Source organism: Ictidomys tridecemlineatus, chromosome 12, assembly GCF_052094955.1.
Source record: "Ictidomys tridecemlineatus isolate mIctTri1 chromosome 12, mIctTri1.hap1, whole genome shotgun sequence".
Classification (NCBI taxonomy): domain Eukaryota; kingdom Metazoa; phylum Chordata; class Mammalia; order Rodentia; family Sciuridae; genus Ictidomys; species Ictidomys tridecemlineatus.
The window spans coordinates 90,420,500-90,434,774 of NC_135488.1; the positions used below are offsets into that span (position 1 = coordinate 90,420,500).

Genomic DNA, 14,275 nt, shown 5'->3' on the forward strand with positions numbered 1-14,275 from the left:
GAAGAATTTCCTTTATTAAGAGATTTTATCAAGAGTACTCTAAAAATGAATTTGCTTTTCAAATAGGAATAAATACAAATAGAATGTATCTCACTTTAATTTTTTCCCACAAATATCTTTAACACATTAATAACTCCCTAATAAAGGCAGACATTAAATGAATATGTATAAAGGCCAGGGTTGGTGAATATTATCCATGGCCTATGTATTTAAGACTGGGTTTCAGAACTGAGTCATAGATATGTTTAGTCACTGTAATTGAATATACACTGAATGACCACTTTATATTAGGCCCTCAGTGATGAGAATGTGGATACCCACATGGAACTTTCAACTTCTTTCATGAAACACCCTTTCAGAGCACAGAGACTGAAAATTATTTGAGAAATCAAGATCTAACCAAATGACAGTGATGTTTTGATCATATTCACAAGTCAGGCTACAACAGCCTTCTGAAAAACAACGCTTCACCCAAAAGTGCAAAAATGGAGAGCAGGGAAGAGCTCATAATTAATCTTTTTAATTATGAAAATAATATTTCAGAAACTTTAAAGGAAAAGTCCCTTCATCCCTGTACCCTTATAGAGTTATTTTCATTTTTGTGTACTTCCATTTTAGTCTAAGTGTGCATAAATGTTCACATACAATGAGACTATTAGTGAGTTTTTCCTTACTAGAAACACTGTTCTTTTTTGTTTCTTTTTTTTTTTTAACTGGGGGTCAAAGCTAGGGCCTTGCATACAGCATATGCTCTACTACTGAATCACACCCACAGCCCCTACAAACAACTTTTTAAATGTGCACACAGATTTATGCACAGGGATGCCATAATGTATCAATGCATCAAGTACTGGAACAAGAAGAGATTTTCAGCACTAACTGTACATTCACTTCACTTGAGGTATTCATCTTTTTGCTATAAAGAAATACCTGAGTCAGGATAACTTTGTAAAGAAAAGAGGCTTATTTAACTCACAGTTGTGGAAGTTCAAAGCCCAAGAGAGAGGTGAATGCATTGGTTTGGACTCTGATGAGGACCTAATGGGACATGGTATCACAATGCAAGGAGTGTTATGTCTGTTATTGGTTTGGATCTGCAATCTCCCCCAAAGGCTCATGTGTTGAAGGCTTGGGCCCCAGTGAAGCAGTGTTCAGAGGTGATTAGATTATGAGGTGCTAACTTCATCAGTGGATTCATTCACTGAGAAATTCAGAATCTGAATTGACTGTTGTGTGGTAATGGAAACTGTAGGTGTGGGAGACCAACCTTACACGTGACTGGGTTACACTCCCCGGCTGGGTGCTGAGGTGATCAGTCGAAAAAATGTGGCAGAGCTTTCCCCACCCTTCTTGAGTTCGAGGGTCGGTGTCTCGTGCATGGGTGTGTCTTGCTACAGCCTTGTGGGTGAAACTAGGCTCACCTGTTCCTCTGTAATATAACCCCTTGCCCTGTTTAGGATAGAATCTTTCATGGAAGTGCCTTGTGCGTGTCCCCTTCTCTTACTGTGCCCTTGGGTGTGGCCTACCCAGGTGTCAGTCAACCTGCTGACAGTGGACATCATGAAGATACTCAGCCCCCTGAAACCTGACCCCTTGCCTCATTTGAATAGCTTCCCTCAATAAAGGGGGTCAGCGCGTGCTCTTGCCCTCTCTCTCTCTTTCTGCGGACCCTTAAGGTCAGAGGAGCCGTCACAGCGACCCCAAAGAAAAAGGTATTTGTGTCTCTTGTGTGGTTATTTTGTGCAGCCCAGTTAGCCCAGTTTAACTGGAGTGACCCCTGAGCCTTTTAGTCGCGAGAACAGAAACCTGGCATGTAGGAAGTAAAATCTAGATGGAGGGAAATACCCTTGGGGACTGTGTTTTGTTCCCAAGCCCTTCCAGCTTTGGCTCCACCACTCCCATGATGTTTCTACATTGAAGCCAATTGACCATAGACCGAAACCATGAACCAAAATAAATCCTGTCTCAGGTATTTTAACCCAATAACAAAAAGCTGACTAACAGCAAGTGAGAGGAAGAGATCACAACTCCAAATAGGAAGCCGGAGAGATTCTTGGTTCAGTCTCACACTTAAAACAACTCCCTCTCTCCACATCACAGGGGTCCCAGGAGAACTACTTTGATCCCTTCAGAGGACAATGTGCCCTAAGGATCTAAGAACCCACTAGACCCCACCTTTTAAAAGTCCCACTACCTCCCAATATTGCAGCAGGAAAGACTGACTTCAACAACTGAACCCTTGGGGGGATACACTAGCCAAGCCATACCAACTGGGAAGGTCTTGGGAGAGGGGGGCAGGGAGCAGGGTATGTTTTCTTTTGTTTTTTAATACTAACACTCTAGGCCCATCTATCAACAATTTCTGTTAGCCTAAAGTGGAGTATGGGTTTTAGATTTTGTTTTTGTTTTTGTTTTTCTTTTTTTTTTTTTTTTGGATTGGGGATTGAACCCAGGGACACTTTACCACTGAGCTACATCCCCAGCCTTTTACTTTTTTTATTTTGAGATACGGTAAGTTGCTGAAACTGGATTCAAATTTGTGATCCTCCTGCCTCAATCTCCCAAGTAGCTGGTACATGCACCACCATGCCCAGCTTAGGTATTATTTTAAAGTTCCTTGCATGATACTAAAGTGCACCTAGGTTGACAGTCATTGATCCAGCCTCACTCCTTAACTGTATAGGTCAACTACAGAGGCCAAAAGTACACATTAATGCTCAATGAAAAGGAAAATATTCAGAACTTTCCTTGAACTAGTATAATAGGGATGGGATTCTGAGAATAAGGATTTAGCCCTTTCAGAGGACAGAATAAATTTTTCTTGAAATATTCAAGATTTACCACTGCATAATACGAGGTGTAGTAGAATCCCTTAATTGCTGGGGTACCTTAGGCCTTGTTAATGTACTTTCCAAATGTTTGGGTCTATGTTCTCTGGGTCATCCTGTCCTGGCTTCGATATTCAACAGGATGGCCATTGTTATTTAGAATTCTCCAGAGAGAATGGGCCCCCAAACTGAGGAATTGGCACGTTCCTTCTTTGCTCTTTGCCATGTTGTTGCAATTTAAAACGCTTCTGTGTTGTCTCTCCTTTTGGGAATTTATTCTGGAGATGGAGATTAATCATCATGCACATATTAAATACTTTGAAAATTCTAGAAAGGAAGAATATTTGTTTAAACAATCCTGTTACTGTAGCTAAAATGAGAGATAACAAACAGCTGTCGTGATTCAACCCACATTCAAACTCTACTGTGTAGTTTGTATATTATCGAATTATATTTAAATTTTCCTTGAGATTTATATGTACCCTTGCCAAAACCTCTGGGTTCCCATAAATCTCCAGATTCAGTACATCGACCATCACCCAGCCTGTTTACACTCCCTCCAAGACCTAAAGACTGTTCTGGGAAAAGACAGACTAAAACATTTCTCTCTCGGAATGTTAGTTTGAGATGTTATTTAGATTTTTTAAATAGCCTAAATGCCTGGGGTGATCTGAAAGGAAATGCTGCAGAGTCTAATGTTGCCTAATAAATAGGGCAAGTCATGCTCACTCAGGCAAAGCCCTAAGGGAAAAACAAAGTCCTCACTCATCCTGAAGGTCAAAACTCCTTGATTTCACTTGTCATATGCTTTCTCTTCATGTGCTCGGAAGTTTCTCAACAGTGGACCACTAGTTAATAATTCTTTATATTGAACTTGCCCTGTTCAAATCACTGTTTGGTTTCTCTCTCTCCCAGTCCTACTCATACTGATAATGAGAACTTTGCTAGACACTGAGCTTCCGGAGAGTGAAAGTTGGTGCTGCAGGGACCAGGGCAAGGACCAGGCATATCCTTGGTGAAGGTGTAGGTCATATGCAAGGTTGGCACTCAATCAATGGTGAGGGGCTCTTTGCCTATTGGCCCCTCCTCTTGTTTGCCTCACCTGGAAAGAACTGCTCTGTTATTTTTTCCTTCCCTCCTTCCTTGTTTCTCTCTCTTTTTTTCTTTTTCTTTCTTACTTTCTCAGAGAGTCATCTAGCGCCTCCACAAAATTCTAGTAGGTGTGTAATTAACATTTAGCCAAAGACGGAATTACCTTTTCGTTCTCGGAAGCATTTCTTTAATGTAGTTTAAGAAAACATTCAAGGGGCTGAGGATATAGCTCCGTGGTAGAGCACATGATTAGCATGCAAAGGGGCCTGTGTTTGATCTGCACCACTGCAAAAAAGAAAGACGGCTTCTCAGTCTAACTGCCGTATAACGTAATGCTGAAATCCAGACTTTAAAATCCTGTAGATCAGACTCAATCCTATTTCTACTATAATTTTGGTCGAGTTACTCTCTGCACCTCAGTATCTGTAGCTGTACAGTAGAATTAATAATAATAATAATAACAATAATAATAATAATAATAATAGCTACTTAATAGGGTCATGAAAGGATTAAATAAGAGCATGCATATAAAAGACATAGTTCAGTAGGGTTGACCCTGGGTTTAAGTTATTCCCCTTTCCATTAACCCCAAATTCCCCTTTGTCTGAGTCTCAGGATGAAATAAAAATTAAAACCCAGGTCTGGGGATGTAGCTCAGTTGGTAGAGTACTTGCTTTGAATGCACAAGGCCCTAGGTTCAATCCCTAGCACCACCAAAAAAAAAAAAAAAATTCCATTATGTCAGTAATTAGTCTAAAGTCACAAAAGTTAAACATTTGCCTCTCTGTCCCAAGAGCTAACCAAAAGCCAAAGTAAATAAGATTTAGGAAGAAATGTAAAAAAACATAGCAATGGCATTGATCTCTTTTCAGAATGTTCATTTGACTGAGATGAGAATAACTTAGTTTTGGATAGTATTTTTTTTAATAATTTTCATTGATGAAAGAAAATTGAATTAGAATAAATGTTAAACCTGGGTTTTTATTTGTCTGCATTTCAAAAAGTTGACACTATTAAATTCAATTCCGTGAGAGTGTCTAGTGCCTCTTCCTTGTTCCAGGAATAATGCTAGGTAGTGAAGATTCAGAAATAAGATATCCTCCTAGCTCTCCATCAGCTGAAGGCCTTGAGGTGTTGAGATAAGGGTATAAGTAGAGCAAAGGCCATTCTGAGTGAAGGTTACTCTAATTGAGTCCACAGGCTCTGTGGGAGGAAAAGGGCAGAGACTCCTTCCCAGAGGAGAAAAAGGTAATATCTGTATTTCGATTGCCTGGCCAGTGTGGACAGGGAAGAAAAGAAGGAACTACTTGTCTTATTCAAGTGGCTGGAGGGAAATGGTGTTTCGGCTGAAACTCACAGTTAGTGTATTTGTTCATTTTGAGCTTATCTTGGTGCATTCAGGCTGCTATAACAAAATGCCAAGCTGGGTGCCTTACAAACAACAGAAATTTATTTGTCACAGTCCTGGAGGCTCTAAGTCCATGATCAGGGTGCCAGCTCCGTCTAAGTCTGGAAAGGGGCCCCTTCCAGGTTGCAGATTTCTGCTTCTCAGTGTAACTTCACATGGTGAATGGGATAAGCCCACTCTCTGAGGTCTCTTTTAAAAGGGCATTAATCCCAGTGATGAGCTTTCCACACAAGGAGGAGACCAAATCAAGTCTCAAAGGCCTAATCTCTTAATATTATCACCTTGGGAATTAGAATGATATCAAATCGATGTGAGGGAGGAGGACCCAATTTTCTATCTACAGCAAAGCTGCTAGTGTTGACAATGATAGCTACCACTTATTGAATACTTAGCATATGTTAGGCATTTTACATACCTTGATTAATTTTTGGTTCTTCTAAAAATTACCGGAAATTATTATTGCAAATTTACAGATACAGAAACTAGGACTCTGAGAGATTAAGTAACTTTTAGCCATAGTGGAGGCAATACCCACCATCCCCAACTCTTGGCCTGCTGCCGTTGACTCTGTCCAACTTCTGGGAATCCATTTTCTGCTACACAAAATCACACAGGGCCCAAAGAGAATTTCTAAACTGAGCAAACCTGACCTGAATTCCTTGATAAAATAGTAACTACTCTAGAGGCCAGATTCATCTAGCTTTCATTCACAACTCAAAATTATATTTTAACAGAAATATACATACTATCCAAACCCAACTGACTTCCTGTATTGTCTCAAAAACACTCCTACCCATTATTATTGCAGCTACAAGGTACAATACAAGAAAATGTGGTTGGATTTTGTGCCATCCTTAGCCTAATATGTGAAACTCCTAGCACAAAGCCCAACACAGAGTGGGTCATCACCAAATGTTGGTTCCTTTCTTCTTTTCTCTTCTGGTGCAAGCTATAGAGGTGAAATAGTGATGGAAAGTAGGCTGTCCAAAGACAAGGGGATAGAAAATTATAGGCTTCCACACACAAGCATGGCCTAGGTACAGTTCCCCCTTTAAAACACTTTTTAAAAATGTGTACTTGTTAGATATACATGACAATAGAGTGTGGTATTTTTGACATATCATACATACATGGAGTATTGGAAATTATGTAATGACCAGTGTCCACCTAAGAAAAGGACAGAGGGAAATTTTATACAATTCTTTATACATAAGAAATGGCAATGTGAAAATAACAAAAATGGAGCAGAGAGAGATAGGAAGACGCTGGCCTTTACAATTAGAGTGACACAGCCACAAGCCAAGAACTGACAGTAGCCACCAGTAGCTTGGAAAGGTATAGGACAGATCTCCCCCAGAGCCTGGGGAAGAGGGCGCACTTCCCTGCCGACCCTGGATTTCAACCCAGAGATTTTTATTTTAGCCTCCAGAACTAGGAGAAAATACAAGGTTGTTTTAAGTCACCAAGTTTGTGGTGATTTGTTACAGCAACCATAGAAAACTAACACAGATACATTATAAGGCATTAACTGGCCTTTCCACTTAGCAAGATTCATCAGCTAACTGTGGTTCAGAGTGAGTGAGATGTGCCATCCTAATGAGTATTAATCGAACCATGCAGTTTCAAAGGTATAAAAAATGATATGCCGATAAACTGGTTATCTGTGGAGCAGGGACCTATGATTTTTAGCAGATGCCAGTTTCTGTGATATAAATGTCCCCAGGATGACCTGATTTCAATTACCATTTTACCCATTTCCTTACCATTTAACAAAGGCTCTCACAATCCAACAGGACCCAGCTCCAGCCCATTCCTGTAGAGGTGCTTTAAATCATGGGTAATATTGCTCTAAAACTTTATTAAACATAATTTAATTTTTCCTTGATAATTCTGAAGGGTACTTCATGGTATTGTAGTTCTGAGAGTCGACTCGGGGAACATTAATTACTGCTGCACTGCGCACATGCTGGCTTGCTAATCGACAACATGGTGGGGACAATTTGGGGCACTGAAGAGAGGGAAGAAAGAGGCAGAAACAGAATGTCCTATCAGCTGTCAGCTGCAGGCTTTTCTTCCTTAGGGAGCTCTGGAGGAATTCAGCAGAAGCCATCCATTCTTTATGTAAATATATTATGATATAAATGGTAATAGCAGTGACAGAAATTTTAATCATTTTCTTCCATTGGAGTAGGACTTTATAATTTTCAAAGTGAATTGGACTTTCACCTTAAGGAAAAGAGAATGGCAGCTTTATCTCAACCAGAAACAAATGGAGTGTGTAAAATTTAGTCTTGCTCTTCAGGTCTTGTGCTATTGACTTCTGGATGGCATTCCAGCTGTATTTAATCTGGGGCTTGGGAAATTTTCCTAGCTCCTGGGAAGAAAGTTAACTAAACCATATGACATCTCTGGCAGGAGTCACAATTTCACACAAAAACTTTCTTGTAAAAAACTTTACACTTTGCATCCCCTGGTGGAATCACTGTCTCCAGGGAAAACTTGAGTCTCAAACGACAATTCTGTTAAATGAAAGTGCAAGCTGAGAGCTAAACCCAGCAGCCCTGGCTTCTCCAAGGAGGAGTCTTTGTCTTCAAATGGCTTTTAAATGGGTGAAGTCATGACAGATAAGAATGCTTCTAGATTTTTTTTTCCTGTTTTTAAAGCATAAAAAAAATTATAAAATTTTTTAAGTTAAAAAAAAACTATAATCAAATATGGTTTCTACTCCTACAACTTAATAGTGTTCTCTGTAGCCAAAATACTCTAGTATTTGCCATTTATATGAAATTGGAGATAAGGGGTGGTCAATAGAGAGAGGGCTGGCAGAGATTATTGGTTTAAATGGTTTATTACTGAAAAAGTTTGATTACAAACTGCAAAAGGTGCCATATATATATATAGTGCCATATACATATACATGCACAGATGTGCCATATATATATATATATATTTATATATATATACATACATATATATGAATTTACAGAAACAAGAGCAAGATGATTATTAGCCATCCTTGCTAGCAGAGAAAAGTAAAAGCACTCCAATATTAAAGGCTAAAGTTATCAGCTTTACTTCAATTTGTATGTCACACATGCTCTTTATACAGCCACAAATACAAAAGTCGGGATTCAAACCACAGGATGTCTGATGCTGGTCCTCAGAGTGTGACCTACATAGAAAAGATTTCCAGAGCATATGTGTTGATAATCATAGTGATGAGATGGTGTCAAAGATTAAGAAGATAAGATAATGCAGAGGACATGTTTATTCCCCAGGGAAGAGGGAGGATCTGGGAGCATGAAAGACCAGATTTATGAAGCTTCAGTTCCTTCTTCAATAGCATTGAAGAAAGAAAGGCAGTTCAAGTCTGTCCCATGGGCTTTGTCATATAAAAATAGCTAATTACTATCAGCTTGAAATAAGCAAACCAATGATCATTCCTAAGCTCGAGACCGCACTATTTTTTATTTGTGAAATTATGCACATCTTGCGGGGAACTTTAGGAAAACCTTTACAATTCACCATTTCACAAGCCCAAAGTTTACCTCCTCCCTTTTTGCAAGATTTGAAAACCCAAAAGTCTGCCTGTAACAATTTGAACTAGCATTTTCCCACCAGTGTGTGTGTTCAAGAACCCCTAGAGGGACTACAATAATCAGATGTCAAATATGTGAGTTAGTAAGAGGAAGAAAGCAGCAGTGTGGAGAAATAGCAACCCAGATAATCCAATAGTTGCAAGCTCTTAAATTTTAACTGTTAATTTCAACTGCTACCCCCAGAATTTCACAGCATGTTCTTGCTTTTAAATAAAATCAATAACAAGAAATGAGATGGGCAAAAGAAAGAAGCAGGAAAAAAATATTCAGGAGAAATAATGACTTTGTAATGTCCTCATGTCAAAAGAACAATCCTTCATAGTGAGAATGGCATGAGTTTTGGATTAAGATATAGACCAATGTTTGAATCCTGTTGTCCAGTTACAGGCTGGGCAATTCACCAGATTCCTCTGAGCCTTCATTTCCTCATTTCTTAAGTGGGACAATGACACCTAATTCGTAAGATTTTTTGAGAAGGTATACAGGAGAAGCTCAAAAACTCTAAGAATCATCCAACCACCAACAAAGTTCATTATGTGGGCTTCTCTGAGGCTGTGAGTGGATGTGAATTTCTGCAGCTAGTTTCTGCCAGAGGGTCTGAGTGTGCAAGAGGTGTCGAGGTAGGAGGTATGTGCAGGCTCCTCTGCTCCTCATCACCACTGGAGAAGTTTCCTGGCTGCAGCTAAGCCTTCATTGAGATGATCTGCATCACTCACATACCCAGCAGGTAAAGGAAGCCTGAAATTCTCTCCTCAGCCAGCCTGGTACCTCATCTGCTCTGCTTACTCCTCGAGTGTCGTCTTGGGAATAGCATCATTTGAGAATAGCAAGAGGCCTTAGCTAACCCCATATTTCTTTTTAACCCGCTCAATTTATCTTCTACTGAGAAGAATAGCCAGGAGTAAGGAGAACAGGTTTTAAAGTTAGACCTCTTTCTTTTCTTTAATTCGTGCATTATAGTTTCGCATAATGGGGCAACTTCTTGTTACATATTTGTACAGGCATATGATATAACAATATAATTTGGCCAGTATCATTCCCCAGTATTTCCCCTTTTTCTTCTCTCCTCCCTCCCACTGGGCCCTTTCCTCTTTTCTACTGATCTCCTTTCAATTTTCATGAAATCCTCTGCAGCGTTCTTTTCCTTTTTCCTCTCTAGCTTCCAGGCATGAGAGAAAATATATGACCTTTGACCTTCTGAGTCTGGCTTATTTCACTTTTTTACATCATGTTTTCAAGTTCCATCTATTTTCCCACAAATGACATCACTTCGTTTTTATTTATGGCTGAGTGAAACTTCATTGTGTGTGTGTGTGTGTGTGTGTGTGTGTGTACAAATATATATATATATATATATATATTTTTTTTTTTTTGAGAAAGACAGTCCCACTAAGTTGCTTAGGGCCTCACTGAGTTGCTAAGGCTGGCTTTAAACTTGATATACATATATATATCATATTTTCATTGTCCATGCACTCATTGATGGACACCCAGGCTGTTCCACAGTTTGGCTAGTGTGAATTGAGCTGCTATAAACATTCACATATCACTATAGCATGATGCCTTTAATTCTTTAGGATAAATACTGAGAAGTGATGTAGCTGAGTCACATGGTGGCTCCATGACTAGTCTGTTGAGGAACCTCCATATTAATTTCTACAGTGGTAATACTAATTTACAATCCCATCAACAGTGTCAAAGTGTTCCTTTTTCTCCACATCCTCTCCAGCATTTATTATTGTTTATATTCCTGATGATCACCATTTTGATTGGTATGAGATGAAATCTTATGAAATCTTATTTAATTCATTTGCCCGTTTATTAATTGGGTTATTTGGTTTGGGGTGTCAAGTTTTCTTTATATATTTTAGATATTAATTCTGTATCAGAAGAGTAGCTAGCAAAGACTTTCTCCCATTGTAGGTTCTCTCTTCACATTCCTAAATATTTCCTTTGCTGTGCAGTTTTTTAACTTGATGCCATCTCATATATTAACTCTTTTTTTTAAGAGAGAGAGAATTTTAATATTTATTTTTTAGTTTTCGGCGGACACAACATCTTTGTATTTGGTGCTGAGGATCGAACCCGGGCCACACGAATGCTAGGTGGGCGCGTTACCACTTGAGCCACATCCCCAGCCCTCATATATTAACTCTTGATATTATTTCCTGAGCTTTAGGAGTCCTATTGAGAAAGTCATTACCTGTGCCTATATGCTTGAATGTTGACCTTATGTTTTCTTCGAGTAGTTGCATAGTTTCTAAACAGACCCATTTTCAAAGCCTTTCTCTGCCATATGTCACCTCTAAGCCTCAATTTCCTAAACTGTAAAAAATGATTATAATGATGACCTACCTCTTAGGATCATTAGGAAAATTAATGAGCAACATATACTGAGCTCTCTCTCCATGCTGAGAAGTATTCTAAGTATAAATTAACTATTTTATTACTTCAACTCTGTGAAGTATTATTGCCTAATGTTACAAACTGGACAGTTTCCATTACTTGATCAATGACAAAGAGCTATTTTAATTTGACTCTGGTGTTCATGTTGTTAACCACTATGCAACCTGGCCTCCCTTAAGAAGAATAAATGAGCAGGCATGTGGTACATGCCTGTAACCCCAGCAGCTCAGGAAGTGAGGCAGGATTGCAAGTTTAAAGCCAGCCTCAGCAACTCAGTGAGGTCCTAAGCAACTTAGTGAGACCGTGTCTCAAAATAAAATATAGAAAAAGCTGGGAATGTGGTCCAGTGGTTAAGCACCCCTAAGTTCAATCCCTCTTCAAACCATGGAGAAATCTATTTTATTGGCAACTAACTTCAGAACTGGTGGATGTTGGCAAAAAAAAAAAAAATTGCAGCCATTATTTATGCTAATGAATTTATCTATGTGATCATCAAAAAAAAAAAAAGAAGAGTAAATGAAATAAATAATGTCTGGACAGCTTTCCATATAGTGTCTTAAAATTAGAAAACAAGGCTAGGGTTGTGGTTCAGTGGTAGAGCACTTGCCCAACATGTGTGAAGTCCTGGGTTTGATTCTCAGCACCGCATACAAGTAAATAAAATAAAGATACATTGACAACTGAATAAATATTTTTAAAAAATGAAAAAGAAAAGAAACTAGTCTATACATGGTATAGCTATTGTAGGATATATAGCTACCATGCATCTGAGATTTCTTTGTGATTTCCTATTTAGGTTCCCACTTAAAAATAGGTTGGATCTGTTCACAGCATTGGTAACCTGGTTCATCAATAGATAAGGCCACATCAATAGAGGTCTTTTGGAACCATTCTGGCTGAATTCTCTCAAGCTATTGGAAATGTCAGTGAATTACTGTGTAGATTGGTCAGAAGGACCTGCAGTAATTGTTTATTTTTCATCCTTTAAGTAATTTGACACTCAATCTCTCCAAACCATGGAGAAATCTATTTTATTGGCAACTAACTTCAGAAATGGTGGATGTTGGCAAAAAAAAAAAAAAATGCAGCCATTATTTAGGCTAATGAATTTATCTATGTGATCATCGTCTAAGTGAATTATAAACTTAGCTGTATAATTTGAAAGAAATTATGTGATGCTAACAGTATGTGGGAGCAGGAGGGGAATAAGGACAGAGAACAGTAAAACATTTGAAATGGAAAAAGAAAATCAATTAACAGAAAGGGAAGATGCAATTGCATTCTTATTGGATATATTTTATCACCATTTACTCCTTGTCTTGTAGCTCTACTGAAAAACCAAGACTATCAAAGTGATCATAAAATGATCCCATTCTGCATTATTGTAGATGAAAGAATGAGCGAGCGTTCATCTGGTGGCACTACCACCAGATGGGCTAGAATTTTAATATCAGGCTTGATACTTACCAGCTGTGCAAGACTGGGCACACACTTACCCAGTCTAAGCAGGAATTTTATCATATCTAAAATTGGAAAAATAGCCTTATCCAAGAAATTCATTGTAAAGCTTTTCAAGTTTTGTTACATAACAAAGTATAAGTGATGGCAAGAACATGGAGACTACGGAACCATCGTACATCATTGGTGGGAATGTAAATTGGTACAGTCATTAGTGAACCACAGCATGAAAGTTCCTCAAAAAAATTAAAAATAGAACTACCACTTCTAGGCAAATATCCAAAAGAAATGAAATCAGGATCTTGAAGAGATATCTTCACTACTATCTTTACTGTAGCAATCTTCATAATAGCCAAGATAAGGAAACAACTGAAATGCTCAACAACAAATGAATGGATAAAGAAAATGTGCTGTGTATTCACAATGGAATATTATTTAGACTTTAAAAAGAAGGAAATCCTAGCTGGGCTCAGTAAGCACATGCCAGTAATCCTAGCTACTTAGGAGGCTGATGCCGGAGGATCCCAAGTTTGAGGGCAGCCTCAGCAACTTAGCAAGATCCTGTCTCAAAATAACATAAAACAGGCTGAGATCACAAGTTCAAAGCTAGCCTCAGCAATTTAGCGAGGCCCTAGGTATCTCAGTGAGATCCTATCTCTAAATAAAACACAGAAAAGGGCTGGAGAGATGGTTCAGTGGTTAAGTGCCCTGAGTTCAATCCCTGGTGCCAAAGTGGAGGGAAAAAAAGAGAAAAGAAGGGCTGAGGTTGTGAATCAGTGGCAGAGCAATTGCCTCACACATGTGAGGCACTGGGTTCGATACTCAGCACTCCATAAAAATAAATAAACAAAATAAAGATATTGTGTCCATGTATAACTAAAAATTTAAAAGAGAGAGAGAGAGAGAGAGAGAGAGAGAGAGAGAGAAAAGAATAACAGGCTGAGGATGTAACTCAGTGTTAAAGCACCTCTGGGTTCCCTTAAAGGGAAGAGGAGGAGGAAAGGTGGAGGAGGAGGGAGGAACAGGTAGGAGATGGAGAGGAAGGGGAGGAAATCCTGCCATTTGCAGCAGCATGAATAAACCTGGAAGTCACCTTGCTAAGTGAAATAAACCTGACAGAAAAACAAATACTGGGGGAATCTCACTTACACGTGGAATCTGCAATAATCAAATTCATAGAAACAGGGAGAGGAATGCTATTACCAGGAGCTAGAAGGAAGGAGAAATGGGGAGATATTGATAAACAGGGCAGAAAATTTTATGCAAGATGAATAATTCTGATGTGACCACAGTTAAAAAAAATGTATTATATGGAATTCTTGAAATTTGCTAAGAGGGTGGATCCTAAGTGTTCTTATCACACACAAAAAAAAGAAGGAAGTGGGGGAGGGAAGGAGGAAGGGAAATCACCAAGTTGTGTACTTTAAATACATACAATTTTTAGTTGACAAATGTACTTCAATAGGAGGTGCTCAGTAAATGGT

At 38.8% G+C, this 14,275-nt stretch overlaps 1 long non-coding RNA gene and 1 other non-coding gene across 2 annotated transcripts in view; one reads left to right on the forward strand and one right to left on the reverse strand.

Moving 5' to 3' along the window:
* The window catches only part of LOC120884894 (uncharacterized), a 193,760-nt gene that overhangs the window by 131,796 nt on the left and 47,689 nt on the right, over positions 1–14,275 (reverse strand). The window lies entirely within an intron of this gene.
* Trnas-uga (transfer RNA serine (anticodon UGA)) lies at positions 4,564–4,636 on the forward strand. The gene has a single exon. It is a non-coding gene; the product is annotated as a tRNA-Ser (tRNA).